The sequence below is a fragment of the Furipterus horrens genome, unplaced genomic scaffold, assembly GCF_987537825.1.
Source record: "Furipterus horrens unplaced genomic scaffold, mFurHor1.1.pri manual_scaffold_6, whole genome shotgun sequence".
NCBI classification, from domain to species: domain Eukaryota; kingdom Metazoa; phylum Chordata; class Mammalia; order Chiroptera; family Furipteridae; genus Furipterus; species Furipterus horrens.
The window spans coordinates 167,707,874-167,728,467 of NW_028327176.1; the positions used below are offsets into that span (position 1 = coordinate 167,707,874).

Genomic DNA, 20,594 nt, shown 5'->3' on the forward strand with positions numbered 1-20,594 from the left:
ACATGCAGGAAATAACACAATAATCAAAGGAATGAAGTTGCCCAGTGAAATCTGGGTTTGATTATTAGTTCTCGGTGTATGCCTTTAATTGGCTCACGTAAAACTTACTGTAGGAAATGGTCTTAGTTGCATGTTGCTTGGTAATAACCAAAGATATGCAAGGTTGTTGGGGAAAATAATCACATTTAAAGTGGGTCAAGTTCAGGTTGTTAGGACCTTCCTCCTCCCCTTTTTCCTAGCATCCCATTTAATTTTATTTTTTGGTGTCAGACTAAGAAGAACCAACTCACATTAGCTGGGTTGATTTCATGGGGATTCTGGCTGGATCAGAAGGAAGTATTTTATAACATTTATAGACCAATTTATACTCAGAAGCTTCAGATAAACATTCTAATTTTTAATATTTATCACAGTTGCCTCTTCTAAAGTAGATGAGTAAACTCCTAATGTTCAAAGTCCTAATCTACTTCAAAAGAATAATTTATCCCTTTTAAAGACATTGCAGGGTTCATGTAATACCATCTCTATAGTATTTTCAGTATATTTTTAGTATATTTTAATATAATTTACTAATTATTACTATTTTGGACAAATCCAGTATATAATTATCATGAAGCCTAAATTAGTTTAAAAAAAAAATAAATGAAGTGGAATTGTATTACTTTTAAACTCATAACCAAAACATGCCAACAACTGTTTGAATGAGGAGAAATGAAAATTGTAACTAGCATGTTAATTATTCATTAGAAAATGTATATTTGAAAAATCTTTATGAAAATTCAAGATAATTTGTCTTCCTAGTCAACATATATAATAAAAATTCATTCGGCACTTAGTATGTATAAGATGTAGTACTAAGAACCACGTGAAGATACAAAAAAGTCAGGATGATGGCTTTGTTTTCTGTACTAGCAAGAGAAGCAAGGACATCTAAATTTCTTGGATTGAAGGGTCATGATGTGTACTAAACTGGAATTTTGCTGAGGGACCAATTAAAACAGGAGCTTGGTGTCATGGGGGGCCACTCAGCTACTATGTCAGCCTGGTCACTTCAGCTTGTTACAGAATTTTACAGACAGTATATCTTATTGAAATTTTGGGTGAAAAATACTTCTCTAAGTAATATTAGGGGTAGGCAGTCTGTGACCCTCAATAGAAATGATACTTCAGTGAAAATATTGTAAAACTGGGGACTTGTGAGCTTTTGTTTATGTGGGTTATACTGATCTATATTGGCCATATTAAAAATTGCTTGAAATTTTTTAATTTGTATGTGTTGTTTATCTTAAAATAAACTCCTAAACTCATTATATATAAACATAAACATTTAATAAAAATTAGTTCCAAAACAAACAAAAAAATTAGCAAAGTGGCATTGTTTTATGTTCTAAAAATATCTTTGATGCTTGGTTTAACAGAAAATAGCAGTATTGTAGTATGTGCTTTTGCAATTATTTTGTGTATTTGTGTGATAATGCACACCATTAAGGCAATAAGGTCCTAGTAGTATTATGAAAATAGTTTTGACCTCATAGAACCCCTGAAGGGATCTTAGGGACCCCCAAAGTGTTGGGACCTCACTTAGAGACACCCCTCTCTACACTCTAGGGCCCACTGAACAAGTAGCTGTCATACAAGGCAGGTCATGTAATGGCCTACAACAGGCACAATCAATCAATCACAGATGAAAAGAATGATTAAATTAATATAATATAAAACAAAACAAAAAATTGTTTAGTTCTTAAAGGCAAAATTTTCAACTATATGCTTTGCTTTTCTCATTTGTGATAAGAATTATAATAAGGAACAATACAGGGTTGTTGTGAGATTCCTGTGGGGTGATAAACATTAATAATTTAGAGAACACTGCTTGGCACAAGGGAAAACTCAATTAATAATCACAATTACTTCTGTTAAATTCAACCCGTGGAAGTGGAGGGAAGAATGTCCAATGAGCAGAGGCTCAGAGACAAGATGGGGCAGGATGTATTCTGTGAATTGTGTATAAACTGCACTAGGGCAAGAGTATTGATTTAGGAAAGAAGCAAAGGTCGGATTGGGAAGGTTCTTTCAGGAGAGTGCAGATGGTTTGGATTTTGTTGCCCATGGGACAGGGAAACCATTGACATTGGAAGGAGCAAGGGGCTGGATTAGATCTGTGCTTGTTTGGAATCAAGTTCTATCTTGTCATATTTCCCCCATTGATTTGCCTAGTTAGTTCTTTGTTTTTAGGTGCAAGGGAAGAGTAACTTTAAGGCGCTGTCTGCATTCCCAATCAGGTGTGAAGTTAAAATAAGCACTGTTATTTCTATTTTGCTTCTGGGCAAACTGAATGAAGGCCATGGGCTGACTTAGTTATTGACACTCATACTCCCTTGGTGGCACAGTCATACCAGGGCCCCAGAGACCCACTCCTGTGTTTAGCTGGCTGATGGATTTAAAACCTCTGTCCAGTGATTGAGGGTAGAGAATGGTTTTTTAGGGAAGTGAGGTTTGACAAGGACAAGGACAAAAAGTGCTCCTAGAAAAATAAATAATTTGTATTCAGGATGTATTTTAAAAAATCCTCTTGGTAGGATGAGAAGATCAATCTAGCTTTGCCAGTGCTTTATTGCAGATCTTTTAGCCAGACCCCAAATAGCAATCTGCCCTAACCATAACTCCTGCATTCGTTTACTTGCGCATTGCTTTTTATTACTCGTGGTCAGCTTTTAGCCTTTGAAACTCTGTGGTATGTGAATAACTTTGATACTTCAGTTTTTTTTTATGTCATAATTTAACTTTATTTTGAAAGCTTTCCAGTGGCCCAAGGGTTTGCATCTTTATGACCTCAAAGAGATTTTGTGAGGCTAAAATGAGATAATATATGTAAAACTATGTAAAATTGTTTTCAATTTTTCTTTATAGGTAAGTGGTGTGTGTGTGTGTGTGTGTGTGTGTGTGTGTGTTGTTGTTGTCTTCTGTCTTTAGTAGTCAGGGGCTTGAGAAAAGCAAGTTCTACACAATAAGATTTTTAAATTGGTTTAGAAGCCCAAGCTGTGTCTGAATTCCATGAAACAAATTGAGAGGGTTTTTTTAATCATGGTAATAGGTTATGGTTGAAAGGCGCATAGTAGTGGCTATAAACAGGAATGTTTTAATGTCCTTGCAGAAAAAAGAAAGAAAGAAGGAAGGAAAGGAATGGAAGGAAGGAAGGAAGGAAGGAAGGGAAGAAGGAAGGAAGGAAGGAAGGAAGGAAGGGAAGAAGGAAGGAAGGAAGGAAGGAAGGAAGGAAGGAAGGAAGGAAAGGAGGGAGTGAGGAAAAGAAAGGGAAAGAAAGAAAAATGAAGAAAGTAATCATTTTGATAAATATTTCTATCTCTCAATTGGTAGAATTGGAAATTTTATAACGGAGGGGTTTTGTGTGTTTGTTTCAGCAATGGCTATGGAGTCCTTGTGGGATGTCTTCAGCATTACTGTGAGGAATGTGCTAGAAGCAGCATTTCAGATACATAAGTGGGGAATGAATTCTATAACTGGGGCAGCTTTGAGTGCATAGCTGCAACTCTCATATTGCTGTAAGCATAGTTAGGCCATTTAGTACTAGCTTGAGAATGCAATTAGAAAGATAAGGCAAGAGGATATAAATTATTCTAGTTATATACCAATATTTTTTATTACTTTTATAAATGACTTGCATTCTTTTCCAATGATAAAAGTAACACATGTCTTCTTTAGAACTTTATAAACACATGAAAATATAAAGAAGGAAATGAAAATTACAGCTTTCTTACCAGGCAAGGATAATTACTTTGAGGTTTGCATATACTGTATTTTTCGTACTATAAGATGGACCTGACCATAAGATGCACGTAGGTTTAGAGGAAGAAAACAAGAAAAAAATATTCTGAACCAAATGATGTACTAAAATATTTAATAAAATATAACAGAATAATATTTCAATCATGTAAAGCGAACAGCAGTCAATAGCGGTATTAGAACCATCATCACTGTCGTTAACAAATGAGCAGAGACTTTAAGGTTCAAGTACTCTTCTAGTTTTCTGGGAACCCCAAGAACTCATCATCACTAGTGTCAGAATTTATGAAACTCAGTTGCTCACAATCACTGATATCACTTTCTTCGCTATCTTCATACTGACCAGACACCCTGAGATTCAACAGTAAAGCATCCCTAGGGCTTTACATGGCCCACCACTTCCTCGTCTAACAGCTGTCACCACCGCTGACAGGTCAGGTAATACACATCACAGTCTGTGATGCAATACTCACTCTATTAGAAGCACAGACACCCCCGCCCCCACTTTGGGGGAAGAAAAGTGCATCTTATGGAGTGAAAAATACAGTATGTGTGTGTGTATGTGTGTGTGTGTGTGTGCGCGCACGTATCTTCTAAGTTTTTCTTAGAAGGAGATATAGAAGTAAAAGTATATTTTATTGATTATACTGTTACAGTTGTCCACATTTTCCCCCTTGGCCCCCCTCTGCTCCAGTACCCACCTTCCCTCCAGCAATCCCACCCCCACCATAGTTCATGTCCATGGCTAATGTATGGAAGTTCTTTGGCTTCTCCCTTTCTTGTACTGTTCTTAACATCCCCCTGTCTATTTTGTACCTACCAAGTATGCTTTTTAATCCCTACAGCTTTCCCCCTATTTTTTCCCTTCCCCCTCCCAGATGACAACTCTTCAAATGCTCTCCATACCTATCATTCTCTTCCTGTTCTGGTTATTCTGTTAGTTTAGTTTAGTTTTTTTTCTTTTTTTAGATTCAGTTGTTGATAGTTGTGAGTTTGTTGTCATTTTAATGTTCATAGTTTTATTCTTCTTTTTCTAAAATAACTCTCTTTAACATTTCATGTAATAATGGCTTGGTGATGGTGAATTCCTTTAGCTTTACCTTGTCTGGGAGGCACTTTATCTGCCTTTCCATTCTAAATGATAGCTTTGCTGGATATAGTAATCTTGGGTGTAAGTCCTTGCTTTTCATCACTCTGAATACTTCTTGCCAGCCTCTTCCAGTCTGCAGAGTTTCTTTTGAGAAATCAGCTGATAGTTTTATGAGAACTACTTTGTAGGTAAGTCTCTGCTTTTCTCTTGCTGCTTTTAAGATTCTCTTTTTATCTTTATCCTTTGGCATTTGAATTATGATGTGTCTTGGTGTGGTCCTCTTTGGGTCTAGCTTGTTTGGGACTCTGTGCTTCCTGGACTTGTATGTCTATTTTGTTCGCCAAATTAGGGAATTTTTCTTTCATCATTTTTAAAAATAAGTTTTCAACTTCTTGCTTTTCTTCTTCTCTTTCTGGCACCCTATGATTCAGATGTTGGTACATTTAAAGTTGTCTTAGAGGTTTCTAAGCCTCTCCTCATTTTTTTTTCCTTTACATTCTTGTTTCTTCTTTCTGTTCTGGTTGAATGTTTATTTCTTCCTCTTGTTGCAAATCATTGATTTGAATCCTGGCTTCCTTCCCTTCACTGTTGGTTCCATGTATATGTTTCTTTATTTCACTTTGTGTAATCTTCATTTCTTCCTTTATCTTTTTGCTGTACTCTGTGAGTTCTCTGAGCATCCTTATCAACAGTGTTTTGATCTCTGCATCTAATAGGTTGGCTATCTCTGTCATTTAGTTATTTTTCTGGGGTTCTGTTCGGTCCTTTCATTTGGGCCATATTTCTTTGCCTCCTCAATTTGACAGTCTTCCTGTGTTTGTTTCTGTGTAATAGGTAGAGCTGCTTTTCTCCCTGTCTTAGTAGCGTGGCCTATGTAACTAAGGCACCTGTAAATTGTGTGGGGCAGAGCCTTAGGTAATCGCCAGGGTGGGGCCACCAGCTTCACCATTTTGTGGCTCTGTTTGTGGTAGGAGGCTCAGAGAGCAGACAATGCTTCTGGTGATTTTCCCAGCACTTGCCCTGTTTCCAGTCACTTCACCCTCTTCCCATATGCAATTGGTGCCCTTCCCGTTGCTGCCCTGTGGTTTTCATATGTTCTAAGAGCATGTTGGCCCTTTAAGCAGTGAAAATCTGAAAGTTTCTTCTGCCACCCCAACCCCCACTTGTTTTTACAGCCAGTGGTAATGGGCTGTGTGATCTGGCCTGGGGATGGGATTACTCACTCACAGGGTATCCCTCCTGATTTTTATCCCCCATTCATGAATGTGGAATTGTTTGTTCTGCTGCTGCTGCCTATGCAAGCCACACTGCCTCTTGGCTCCATCTCTGTTACTCTGCTCCTCCTACCTGTCTAGATGAATGTGGCTTCTTTAAATCCTTGGTTGTCAGAGTTCCACATAGCTTGATTTTCTGATGGTCCTGGTTGTTACTTATTTATTTATTTTTTGAGATCTGGTTGTAATTCTTTCTATGGTTGCATGAGGAGGTGAAGCATATCTACCTATGTCTCCATCTTGTCCAGAAGTCTAAGTTTTCCTATTCATGTATATTATTCTTGTTACCAAAATTGGGATAATACATATATTTTTGTGGAATAATATTTTCCCTAATTATAATGAAACTATGTTCCCACATCATTAAATAGTTTTTGAAAACATTTCAGTGACTATTTCATGTTCAATTTTATGGATAGATGTGTGAGGTAATATGTGTAAGAGTTAAGACCATGGGTTCTGGAGTCAGACTGCCTGGGTTTAAATCCCATTTCTGCTGTCTGCCAGCTGGGTGCTTTTGGGCAAGTTACTTAACCTCTCAGTATCTCAGTTTCTTCTCCTTAAAAAAGAGATAAAAATAATCATACAAAGTTATACAGTTGTTATAAGGAATTAAGTGGTTAATCTGTATTCATCAAAACATTTAGTATAATTTCTGGCACAAATTATTAGTATCCTTATAATAATAAAGCCATTATAAATCATAATCATTAATAATTATTAATTAGCCAGTCAGTAATAATAAAGTAAGCAATTATTATTATCACATGATTAATAAATGTTCAATGAATTATTTCTCATATTTGTCATTAAAAATTAAACCATGATGAGCATTCTTAAATTTGAGTCATTTTTCCATCTTATTATACTTTTTAGGGTAATTTTCTTAGAAGTGGAATACAAAACCAAAAGCATTAAATATATGACTAAATTGCATTCCAGAAAGATTGTGAGACATTACCTTCCTACTTCTAACTTATGACCTTGTATACTATAGCACACTGATGACAAAATTTTAAATTTTTATTTCAAATAAGTAATTGCATGCTAATATTATAATGTCTTAATTTAAATGTGTATTTCTTTGACTATTTTAGAAAAAAATTTAATGCTTTTATTATATATTTTTTCCCTATAAGTTGTCTATTCATTTTCTTTTCCCTATTTGTAGAAATTCTTGACCTATTAATATATCAACTTGCTATCTGTCATATTTTGGCAACTGGTTTCCCCAAGGTTTTATTTTTACATTTTGTTTGGGATCCTTTTTGTGATCCATGCCATTGTTTTTTGTTTTTTTTTAAGACAATTTTACTGACCCTTTATCTATGAAGTATTTTTATTCTTTTGGTCTTACCTTTTATGTTTAGTAAACTTAAAAATCACAAAATCTTCATAGCCATCTTTTCTTTTGGGCCTTAAAAAACAACAACGACAGCATTAAACTCTTAAGTATATTGACTATGATTTGAGGTAGAAATTAATGTTATGTATTTTCCAAATAGCTAACCATTTTTCTGTAATTATTTATTGAGTAAACCTTTCTTTCCTAATGGACTTAGAAAGTATCTTTATAATATACTAAATATATTATACGCAATGTAGTTACTGAGCTATATATTAGGTCTATTTCTAGTATGTTTATTTTTGCTCCCATACCATACTATTTTAATATTGTAACTGTATTTAGCACATTTTAATATCTGTTGGTACAAACCAGATACTTCCCCTTCAAATCATGAACTACAGTTGTGAAATCTCCAGACCGGTTTCCAACTTCTCTTTTATACCTCCATCTACCACAGGTGCTGGGAAATCTAAATCTCACTCTTCTAGCATTCCTTGCACCTGGATCTGTCTGGTTGTGTGCACAAATTCAAGCTAATGAGCTCTGAGCAGAAGGCTCTAGGAGATTTTATAGAACATCATAGTTTTGTTTTGTTATAGCTCCCAGTGGTAGAAGACTGAGAATCTTATTGTCATTCCCTAATAGAGGTATAACAAGTATGAAACTTTTAAAGGCACCATTTCCTGTGGCAGTGTTCCCTGCATAGTGTTTTTTCAGAGGTTAATAGATATTTTATGTAGAAAGGAGTCCATGATCATCTGAAAGTGGCCTCTTATACCCTTGGAGATACATCTTGCACATTAGCTTATTGAAGCATCTGGACATAAATGTTTGACGTTGTTTAATCCAGTATTCTCAAAACTGATATGGGCATACAAAGTCACCTTCTCCTTTTCTTTTCTTTGAGGAACACCTAATTGGGTGCAGTGTTTTAAGGAAGCCTGCTACAGGAATTTGTAAACTGTTTTACCTTCACTGGATAAATGACTAAAGATATAGTGTGTGTCCACTTGATTCAAGTTATACCTCTCAATTATTACAAAAGGTGTGCTCTTTAGTTTGTCTTGATTCAACTGAAATAACTAGTTTAGAATCAAACACACTTATGAAGTGGCTTATATATTTTTTAGGTCTCTAACAATTTATCATATCATATTTGTTATTCCACATGTATAGCACCAACAAATAATAAATGAGTAAATCTACCAGTGGTTTTATGTTTTGGTGAAACTTCAAGAGACACAGTCCAAGTATCCATGTCCTCATGTTTTTGAATTTCTGTTCTCTTTTACTCTGGTTTTCATTCTGTTTTTCTATTCCTTGCCAGTCCATATTGGATTAGTCACTAGTGCCAAATTCTCAGTCTCTATTGTCACTTGTTGGCAGACACTATTGCCACATTCTCAGCCTGTATGTCTGCAACAGTAGTCCTCAGTTGGATAATTCATATTTATTGTGAAACACAGCTTATGAATGATATTCTTTGTTCTTAAAATTTGTTTTCTCTACTAATTATATAGAGACAGTGAAGAAAGTAATTTGCCTGCTATGTGAAAGTAGTTTCATCAAAAATACTTCCTATAAAATACCTTGGCATAGTGCTTGCACAAGAATGTCCATGACTTTAATACCAAGTCAACTAGCTTGAGGCCTCCCTAGAAGACTCTCTACCATTACCCAGAAACCTCTGCTTCTATAAAGTAGCTTTCCATCTCTTTCATATCCCATTCTTTTTTCCTGCAATAACTGGAGATGAATCAATCTACTTATTGTGATGTGATACTTAAAATGCTGAAATGCCAGATTTTAGAGATAAGGTTTTATGGTATATACCTTTTCCATTACATGATGAGGTACTTAGTGATTCCTATTCATGTCAAGATAGGGGCCTGGAAGAACACAGATTCAATTGCTGTGGGAGACAGTGATTGGCCAGCCTAGTCATAGGAACTAACTGGCAAAGTTTGGGACTTAGATACTATTGCCTTCAGTTTCAAATAGTTGGGTGATGATTATAATTGGCTAGATTTCAGGGGAAGCAATATCTAATGTAGTCAGCCATAGATGGGACAAGACCAAGGATTTCTTTCAAGGAGTCTGCAACAATACACACATATTATTTGTAGGCTGAAAAAAGTAACTGTTTTACAAATTAGATGCTCTATGAATACATTGGTTAGAAAGACAGAACCTCTACTTACACTTTAATGGGGAAGATAGGCAATAAATGAATAAACAATAGACATAGCACATAAGGATAAAATTACTATGGAGAGGATTATAATAAGGTGATATGATAGAGTGACTGCATGGCTACTGAAATTAGGTGAACAGGGGAAGCCTCTGTGAAGTGATATCATTTAATCCAAGATCTGGTGACGAAAAAGGAGATAGCCATATGCTGATCTAGAGGAAGAGTATGCCAGGTGGTAGACAGCAAAGGCAATGCTCCTGTGAAGGCTGGAAGCTTGATATGAGAATCAGAAAGAAAGCAGGAAAGTTAGCAGAGGCCAGGGCATGAAAGGCTTTGTAGGCTTAGACAAGACCTGGGTAGTTAATTCTTGGTTGGGTGAGAAAATATTGGAAAGCTTAAATAATTTTACGTTTTATGACCTGATCAGATGCAGGTTTGAAGGTGGTCGCTCCTGCTATGTGCTTTATATAGGGATAAGATTGGAATGAAAAGATTGTTTAGAAGTCTGATTGTGAGGTATGGTGTCTGGAGCATAGTTAACCTGAATTCTGTACTATTATTGTATACAGGTACCATGCTAGGCATCACATATAGTACATACCTAATCTAGTCATATGCAGACTATTGTCACCGAATTAAAAATTTTAAAATTACAGTTATACATGGAAAGGTTTGAGTCATTTCTTGACCTTAAACTGACCTTTATGTTTGAAAAACTGGAAGTGGTTATGTTAGGTTGAGAAGAATGTTTAGTTCTACTCAGTACCTATCTGGAATGGCCTCCAGGAGGGTTACATCAAAATGTGGAAATAGGGAGGACACTGAAGGGATTTAAGTTTAGCAGAAGGAAGTAATGGATACAGGACTAGCTGTAGGGCCCCCACCTCAACAAAGAGACTGCAACCTTGAAAACCCAAAATTCAGGGAATGTAGCAAAAATGCCATTCCAATGTAGGTAAGCACCAACCTCTGGGGTTAGAGTGTCTGGTCACAGAGGAACAGCGGAGGAGATGGGTTTGGCATCTTTTAGCAGTAGCCAAACCCTTAGTCAAGCGCAGTTTGAGTTGTTACCTGTGGAAAGTGGTTTGACTTACTGTTAAGGGAACTGGAGTTAGATTTTTAACTCTAGGAGGCACAATTCTAGTAGAAATTAATAGAGGAAGTAAATCCCTAATCACCCATCTCTGGGAGACCCTTCAGGGTGCCAACTGGATACCGGAGTCAGGGCACAGAAGAAGGTTCAGAGTGGGAGAAATAGGAGCAGAAAGGTCAGGAAGGTTGACTGGCCTCCTTAAGGTAGCGCTGAGCGTTTACCTACCCAAAGTCGATCTCAGTGCCTAAGGCTTCATGATTCTTTGGCTTGTTGGTCACCAGATGTAAAGAATGAAGCTATCTGGATCCCAAGGACACTTAGGAGGGAAGGGTATCCTCTTCTGACACATTCTGTTGGTCCTGGGGTGTTGGATTGGCATGAGTGATGTGCTGGAGCTGGCTTATATCTGTGTTCAGCGACATCATCAAGTCAGTGTCTTAGAACTGACCACAATGGGAGAATTTATACTATAGAAATTGGCCAAGATTGCAATCAGCCTCTTCCCCTACCTCAATAGTTGATTTACCAGCACACCCCTGGAAGGGCACGTTTCATAGGTGAGTGAATACAATAGTGCAATGGCACATAGTTCCAGAACATCTAATATTGTGAGGAAACTGCTCTCAGGAATTTTGTAACAGTAGTCTTAATGATTATTGCAGATGGCTGCTGGAACTGTGCAGTGAAACTGACCACCCCCTGTAGTTTACCTTGAAAATATATCAGATATCTCTTAAATCACCTTCCGTAAAATAAGGCATTGTGAGAATATGTTACAGGGGGAAGGATCAGTAATGTAGTCTTAACTGGAACTGTGTGGGGCTCACAGCAGTGTGCATCTGTGGCCACACAGTATTTTTAGGTTAATATAGTCTGGCTTTCTTTTTGAACTCAAAAGTACAAATTCATGTTATCATGGTTCTTGTTTATAAACTTTGAAAGGAGGTTTAACAAAAGACACAAGGAACTGTATTACAATACAGTTGAATATTTCCACAAGAATTTAGAAGTGGTTTTCTACCTTGCTCTTATCAACTTCAAGTAGGAGCTGAAAGCAGACCAGTTACCTGGGCATTAAAGCATTGTAAAGCCCGTAGTGACAGGTAGAATGTCCCAGAATGGTGTTCCACTTAGAGTGTTAATCTATCTGAAATTAATTATTGAAACATAGCTTCAAGAGCCAGTGTTGAAATACTTGAGCTCAGGTATTTACAGGTTTCCCCACCTCTTTGAAGTATTTAAAACAAACTTCTCAATTATAAAACCCTTCCTATGACGGGATTTCCATAGAGTGTGGTCAGCTTTCTGGGAAAATTAAATTGAGTTCAAGAATTTTGAAATCTGAACTTCAAACTTGCTGGATTTCCATTTGGTTTCAGATTTTCTTTCAAATGTTTTATTGCACATTGATTCAGCAGTTCATGAAATCAAAATAACATAATAAGGGCAACAGGTACACTAAGTAAAGTACACCCATCTGGAACTCATTTTATTCTAAAAGAGCATAACTTCAACATTAAACTAAGCATAAAAGCACTCCAATATAGTTAAAGAAAGTTTTGGAAAATCTTTTGCTTGAATTATAATTCTTAATTATTTGAATCTTTCTATTTTTTGTTGGAAATACTTAAAAATTCTTCTTGATAACCAGACTGTTTCTTTGAAATATACTAATATTCCATGTCTCCAGTCACTCATCTAATACTCAGAAAACTCTTTTCTCCTTTCCCTCCTCTCCATATTCCTCCTTTCCCTCTTTTTGCATGCATACTACTGAATGCACACATTCTCAAAGCCAAGGCCAGCCCCTGTTCCACACCCTCCTGCCCTTGATATTGATACCACAGCAAGCTTTTCTCCACCCAGATTCCTTTTTAACCACAGTAACCATGAGAGTTTAACATCCGTCTTTACCTTTCTTTCTTTCTTTGGTCTTCAAGCCAGGTATGAGCTATAAATTGAGGTAGAATGTACAGCTGAGTCAATAAAGGGTGGGAAGAAAAATGAAATGGGTTTCCTATCATTTTTCACAAAGTTTGAAAAACAGAGTTGGCAGAGAGGGAAAAAATAAAACAGGAAGCAGAATTGCACATATAAATGAAATATTTTCACCCCAACCCTTTTTAGATAGCCCAGGGGTATTAGGAGTGTGTGTGTGTTTTGGATGGGCTCAGCAAGCATTCCAACAGTAAATGGCTTCCTGTTCAGCATGTTCGAAGTCAGGCTGTCTTTTGGGGTTGGTTAAAAATATGTGTGAAATATGTACTTTTATTTCAAGCCAAGTCAAATGTTTTCAATCATCCCCCCTGACTTGTTTCTCCTCTCTTCTCATCCTGTCATTTCTTGCCCCCAGACAGTAAAATATACCCCCAAACCTTTTTTTTTCCCAAAAGGAAGTTTGATGATTAATTATGAGTTACATGTAAACATTTATTATTGCCCTCCAAGGTATTCACCAAGAACCTGGCCAGTGTCACTCCTGGCTGGCATTTTTGAGTGTTAGATCTTGGTGAGGAGAAGTTAGAAGAGCATGCAAAGAAACCAAGTATTTGGCTCAGGCACAACAGGGAACCAATGGATAATTGAGGGTGAGAAATGGTCTATAACTTTTCACCCCAGTGGTGATGAACCTATAATTCCCAAATTGTTTGTGTGATTTTCTATTTCTACCACATCAGTGACAAATATTATTTTGTACTGCATGTTCCTTGTGGATTTTTTTTTTTTTTTCATCAGCAAGGTCCACTTAGGATGTCTGAAAGGAAAATAACATACCTGGGGCCATCATACCTAGCAAGAAATGCCACAGATGTACCCAGGAGGAAAAATATAGCCTTCAGGTGGAGGCTACAGGGCCCCTTATACAAAACGTTACTCTGATGTTGATAGACTTAAAAAATTTATGTCATATGATCTAATTAGAGAAAACTCTCAGATATTCAAATTTAACATCGAACTCTCGAGGAACCTTTTATATCTGACACAGGCTCCCAAGCTGCATACCCTTTACAGAGAGTTCAGGCAGAGGCTTTGCTTCCCTATGCCCTCATTTGACTGAGCCTGTTTAAATCCAGAAGTGTTCTTAGACAACTGTATTTACTAGTGATATTATGTGTCCGAATTAACTTTTTACATATTTTAAAATTTAATTAGTATATGAGGTGATTTTTAGAAAAGACTTGTATGTAAATTATATGGCTTGTGTGGGGAACAAAAAGCCAACCTCTCCAAATGAATCTCTGAGAATAATTTATCGAAGAATGTCTCTTGACATGTGATTTCAGGTTTTTGGTGTTTGCTATTTTCAAATTGGTTTAACTCAGCAAACACTTATTAAGCTGTTGACCATGCAAAGCTCAATACTAGGTTCTGTTTACAGGATGTTAATTACCTGGAAGTAATTCACTTCTATAAAGTCTTAACAGCCTTTTATTATAAAAACTCTCAGAAAACTAGGAATATAAGGGAACTTCTTCAACATGGAGAAGGGTATTTATAAACAAAAAGCCCATATGCAAATAAAAACATTATACTTAATGGTGAGAGAATAAAAAGCTTTTCCCATAAAATCTAGAGCAGAATAAGTTAACCCTACTTTTACCACTGCTCTTCACCACTGTTCTGGAAGTTCTGACCAGAGCAATTAGACAAGAAAAAGAAATAAGAAAATTCAAATTGGAATAGAAGTAAAATTGTTTCTAGTCATAAATGACATGATCCTTTACAGAGAAAACCCTAAAGACTCCATAAGAAAACTACAAGAGCTAATAAACCAATTCAGCAAAGCTGCAGTTGCTCTATATTTTAGTCATAGTTTAGCACATTAGTGTCCTCACTAAATAAGTCTAATGGCTTATTCTCAGAGCAACATTTAATGTTTTAAAATGTGAATAGGGAAGGTCTCTTATTATATGGTCAATAATAATTTTATTTACTGACTCCATATTCAGCTTAATGTGTGAAATTCTCATGAGATTATTTTGGCAGTAGGTCAAATTAAATTCCAAAATACGTTACAAAACAAGTAGCACATCAAGTGCCATTACTCCTTGAAAAAAGGTGTACTTTATTACATTATTTCCTGAGACCAGATGAGACATGTAGAAAAAAATAGAGGGAGGAGAGTGGGGATTACTTGTAGAGTGGAGTTTGGAGGGAGGGACAGGGACATGAGAGAGACTTACTTTAAAGGAAAGTGAAGAAAGAAGGAGCAGAAGAATCAAACAGAAGATACTGGACTTAGCTGTTTATGTTGTTGCCATGAGCCACATCTGACTATTTAAATTTAAATTAATTAAAAATAAAATTAAAAACCAAGTTTCTTACTTTCACTAGCCACATTTGAAGTGTTTGGTTACCAGGTGTGGCCATTGACTACCATATTGAATGGAGTAGATATAGAACATTTTTGTTATTGCAGAAAACCTATTGACTAGTGCTACTATTTGTACTTTTGTTCTCATTTCACCCAACAATTAATAATAAATGTGTTTTCTTGTCAAAATTATTTCAGATTCAAGTTTTTGTTATTGATAATATTTGATTATATTAATAGACCATGATTTTTAAAAATCAGTCATTACAGAAATAGCTTTTAGTTATTATAAATAGGACTATGAAAAAACTTGTAGCTGAACTTTTGCACTCATCTTAAATTATTTATTTTGAATACTTTTTTAAAGAAATAGAATGCTTGGATCAAATGTTATAAACATTTTTTAAGGCTTTTGACATGTGTGGCCAAATTTCTCTCTAGAAAGTTTTTCTGTTTACATACAATAAGCATAAGTGACAGAAAGAAAAATAACTGTAAGAGCAAAATCAAAACAAAGCAGCAGCATAGCTGTTAGTAACCACCTTTATAGTATTTACATGTGGTAGGCACTAATTAGGCATTTTCTATGTTAATTCAGACCTCAGGAAGCCTTGTGAGTTAGGTACTACTACATTATCCTCCTATAGACAAAACCGAGGCACCTGCAGTTAAGTAACTTTCTTGAGATTACACACTAAGCAGCAAAGCTCGGGGTTGAATTCACTGGGATTCATTTAGACTGGTAAGGATTCACTACACTGCCTCTATACTACATTGCCTCTCAACCATTTTATTCAAATCCTAATTAAACTAAGTCTTAGGGGTTGGTTTGTGTCACTCAAAAAGATAGGTTGGGCCATGGCTGCTGTGGCTCACTGGATTGAGCATCGACCTGTGAGCCAAGTGTTGCTGGTTCGATTCCCAGTCAGGGCACATTACTAGGTTGCATGTCAGGTCCCCAGTTGGGGATGCAAGTGAGAGGCAACCACACAGTGATGTTTCTCTCCCTCTCTTTCTCCTTTCCCCTCTCTCTAAAAATAAATAAACAAACAAACAAATAAATTATAAAAAAAAAATAGGTTGGAAGTCCTAACCCCCAGTATCTCAGAATGTCACCTTATTTGGAAATAGAGTCATTACAGATGTAAATAGTTAAGAGGAGATCCCATTCAAGTAGGGTGGACTGCTAATCCAGGATGATCAGTGTTCTTATAAGAAATTGTCCCATGAAGACACACACACAAGGAGAAGGACATGTGATGACAAAGACAGAGATGAGAGTTTGGCCACTGCCAGCCAAGGAAGGCCAGGGATTGTCAGTAATCCACCAGAAGCTGGGAAGAATCAAGGAAGGATTCCCAGACAAATTTCAGAGGGAGCATAGCCTTAGCTTCCAGAACTCTGAGACAATAATTTTTTGCTGTTTTAAGCCACCACTTTATAGTGCTTTGTTACGGCAGCCTCAAGAAAGTAATCCATCAAGTAACTTAGAAAGGTGTTCCAATGTCTGACCAGCTGCCCATTTAGCCCAGGAGCCCACATCACCTGCTTATCATGTTGCCCCACTATTACATCTGTCGGATATTTGGTGTGCAATCAGTGGTCTGAAGGCCAAAGACACTGTGTTTGCAGTTCTGACTGTATGTCTTGGAAATGCAAAAGGACAATCTGACTGACCCAGGAAGTGAATATTAATTTGTTGATATTATATTCATTTTCTGGGAAGCTAACAATAATTGTATATTTTTGTTCACTTTGTAAGAACAGTGATTCGCTAAGACAGTATGAACTTCACTGGTATTATGTAGCAGCGTTTAGATTTGTCCACCTCATAAGAAAAACTACAAGATTTGTCCTTTTTGTTTGTTTGTTTTGATTTTCATCGCTGTGTTTAGTCAGACTGTAGTTTGCCTAATTTAAGAAAATCAATATGCCTCTAGGCTTTAAAGAACTCTGTATATAAACCCAGTTTATCGTTTATGCCATATTCTGATGAGAAGTGTTCTCACAATGAAAATAACTATAAATTATATTATGTTGAATTGAAATATGGCTTCTTAAAATCTAATTTTTCTTTTATAACATTAGGAGAGAAGTCTAGAAGTATCAGGGGTCTCACAGGGTACCTGCTTTCTAATACACTTTCCGCACCATCTGTTTGTACTCCTGACTGATTCCCTTCCTCTGAAGGAATACCCTGGGCAGCTTGTGCCTGCCACCTAAAATTCTAAAGCAGACCATTGTGTTAATATTAGGCATTGCCTTCTCCTGACAGATGTGATTTAAAAAACTTAATAGTAGCTTCTTATTCTGCCAAGCTTTGTGCTAAATGCTTTTATAGAGATCATTGCATTTGAACTTTATAAAAGTTTTATGAAGAATAGTGAGATATGTCTTGATGATAAATCTGAAGCTCAGATTAAGTTATGTTGTAAGGTCCAGTAAATGGCATTTTAGGTTTCAAATCCAGGGCTGTCTAAATCACAATGTATTTCCATGCCCTATTCTCTCTTGTCTTTCCAGAGCAGGAATGTGGGCAGCAAATCTCTGGGGCCCTTGAGAGGAGAATCAGGAAGGTGCCTCAATGCAGAAAAGAGAGAAGAGGAATACTAATGACAAACTTCTAGCAGCTTATAATTTTGCCTGGGGCTTCCTTAGGTTAAATCCGTTAGATATAATCTCCTTAGTATGGTAGCTGCTAGACTTGGGATGACTTAGCACTCAAAACATAGCTAATACAAATAAAGATTTTCTAAGAAGTGTGAAGTGCACGCTGGATTTTGAAGACTTAATACAAAAAAAATGCAAAATATCTCATTAATATTTTTATATTAATTACATGGTGAATGATAATGTTTAGGTATATTTAGTTAAATAAAATAAAATATGCTATTAAATTTTTGTTCCCCATTTATTTTTACCTTTTATTAAAAGTATATTTTATTGATTATATTGTTACAATAGTTCCAATTTTTTCCCCTTTGCTCCCCTCCGCCCTGCACCACCGCTTCCCAGCAATCCCCCCCTCCAAGTCCATGCCCATGGGTCATACATACAAGCTCTCCCACTTCACCCTTTCATATATTCTTCTTCTTTTTAAAATAAATAAATAAATATTTTAACAATAAAAAATAACAGTCTCTCCCTCTCATACTTAAGACCCTTTATAATCTTATAAAGGACAATGGGCGAAGGTCTTGAGCTCCTCTAGCTGCTTCAAGCTGGACATGGTCATCGTCCTACCTATCCTTGGGTCCAGAAATCGCTAATAAGAGTGGGGTGTTGGGGGAAGGGTGGCCTTCCCACATGGGGAAGGATTGTGCAGACTCCAGGTCAGTTGACTGTCCCCAGACCACGGCGTGCTTGGTTTAACAGGCTGGCATCCTTGTTGTATTCTGGGGGCAACAGATGGCAACAGGGTTAAAAGGCATCATTCAATCCATAACCACTAGATGACAAAAGGCAGGTATTAATTTTTCAATGTCCCACATTAGGGAAAAAAGGGCTTCTTTGGAGGAAGGTGTGCCAAGCATGTCACACCTGTCCAAAACCCTTTTGCCCATTATACTTAGTTTGGGCTGAGGGAAATATTTTAGGTTTCCCCCCTCTCAGACCTCTGAGCTCTTTCTGTCCAAACCATTAAGATAGAAAAGAGAAACCAGTTTTAAAGTGAAGCCCACAGACCACCCCATACTTCATCAACCCAGCCACTTAGTTCAGCCAAACCATTGAGTCTCAGGAGGCAGCGGTGCAGACAGGATTAAGTGAGGCCAATATGTACAGACAATCACTCAGGTAATGAGATGATAGGCTTATGCCCTTTGAAAACAGAAAACACATGTTAATTTATGAAACATAACCCACAAACAAGTCTCTAAATCTGTAAGACTGTCTTATTGGAAAGACATCCAGTTGCAAGACATTTGACATTCTTCTTGCCTGTAAATTAAACATCTTTGATAATATCACAGACCTAGTTTAACTTTCAAATGAAAACAAATTTTAAATGAAAATAAACTTTAAAGATGGTTAGCTGCACTACTTTATAGTATACCACTGATCATTGTGATTTTCCTTGAATCATGATTTTTCTCCCTAAGATTACCCTCCTTGTCATTAAAAGGACTGCATTAAGTCCATTTTTAATTTATCCTGTTCATTTGCATAAACACAACAAGAGCAGCAAATGATCACTTATGATCTTTAGTTCCGCTTCGCTGGAACTTACACAAGGGACATTTAGGGTGACCCTCAGTCTGTCCATCAGGGCACAGAAGCTGAGCCACATACCTGTCATTCAGCCTTGCCTGTAAACACCTGTCTTTTCCAAGTCCTTCAGGTTTTCCATTGTGCCTTAAGGTTCCTTCTAGCTATCTTTCAGGAAAGCAACCTTCATTCCTTCCCTGGGAAGATTGCTGTGGACCGCACAACCAATCAAGGTACCAAGTCTTTTATCTCGTGGGCTTTAATTACCTTCGAAAGTCATTTCCTTAGAGCTTTTTGGTAACAACCAGAGCCCAAGCATGTCTCCTTTAGGCATGACATTCCAGTCAAAGTCTTGGTCAAAAAAAAAACCTCTATTAACAATTGGTCTTATTAGTCTTATGCAAAGAACCTTATGTCATTACTTACTTCTTTAGAATGCCAAATGCTGGAGGGATCAGATAGGGAGAAAAGTATACAGTGTGAAGGAAAATCCTTGTCCTTCTGATATTCACTGAACTTGCATTTCCATTCTTTATATTTTCATTTTTCTCCCACTAAAAATTTGTTTTTCTATTACAGTTGTCCCACTTTTTTTTACCCCTCTTGCTTCCCCGCACCCTGTCCCCTCTTCTCCCACAGTCAGTCCCCACCCAGTTGTCCATGCCTGTGGGTCATTTATACATGTTCTTTGACTAGACCCATTTATTTTTACCTTTTTAATGTGGGTTCTTAAAATTTTAAATTATGTATTTAACTCTCATTGTATTTCTATCAGATAACTCTCCTTTAGCTATCCAGGTAACATAGACACCCTGAATAATATTAACTTAATTTAAATGAAAAAATAGGATTTAACTTCTTGAGAAAAGTAAATAGCATTACAATTTAAAACTAATAAATTTTTAAAACTATACCACACACTTTTTATTTTTAAAATAATATCATTGGTCACATTTTAAAACCAGTTCCTAAAAAATTTACAATAGTGAGGTATGAAGATTTTAGTCTTTGTGGTAGACTAAAAAAGTAGATTTAATTCTTTCCTCCTTTTATTTGAGCTACTTGACAGCTCCTCTCAGTAGGAGGTGGAATTTATATCCCTAGTCCTTAAATATGGGTTGGCCTTGTCAGTTGCTGTAGCCTATAGAATGTGGCAGAAACGATGGTGTGTCAATTCTGGGCTTAGATATCAATAGGCCTAGCACTCTACCTACTCAGCCTCTTGGATTCTGCTTACCTTTCATCTGAACAAACCCCATGACATAAGCTGCTAGAG

General features: G+C 36.6%; 1 long non-coding RNA gene across 1 annotated transcript in view; it reads left to right on the forward strand.

Moving 5' to 3' along the window:
- The window catches only part of LOC150007778 (uncharacterized), an 81,546-nt gene that overhangs the window by 60,080 nt on the left and 872 nt on the right, over positions 1–20,594 (forward strand). The gene's annotated exons all lie outside the window — the stretch shown is intronic.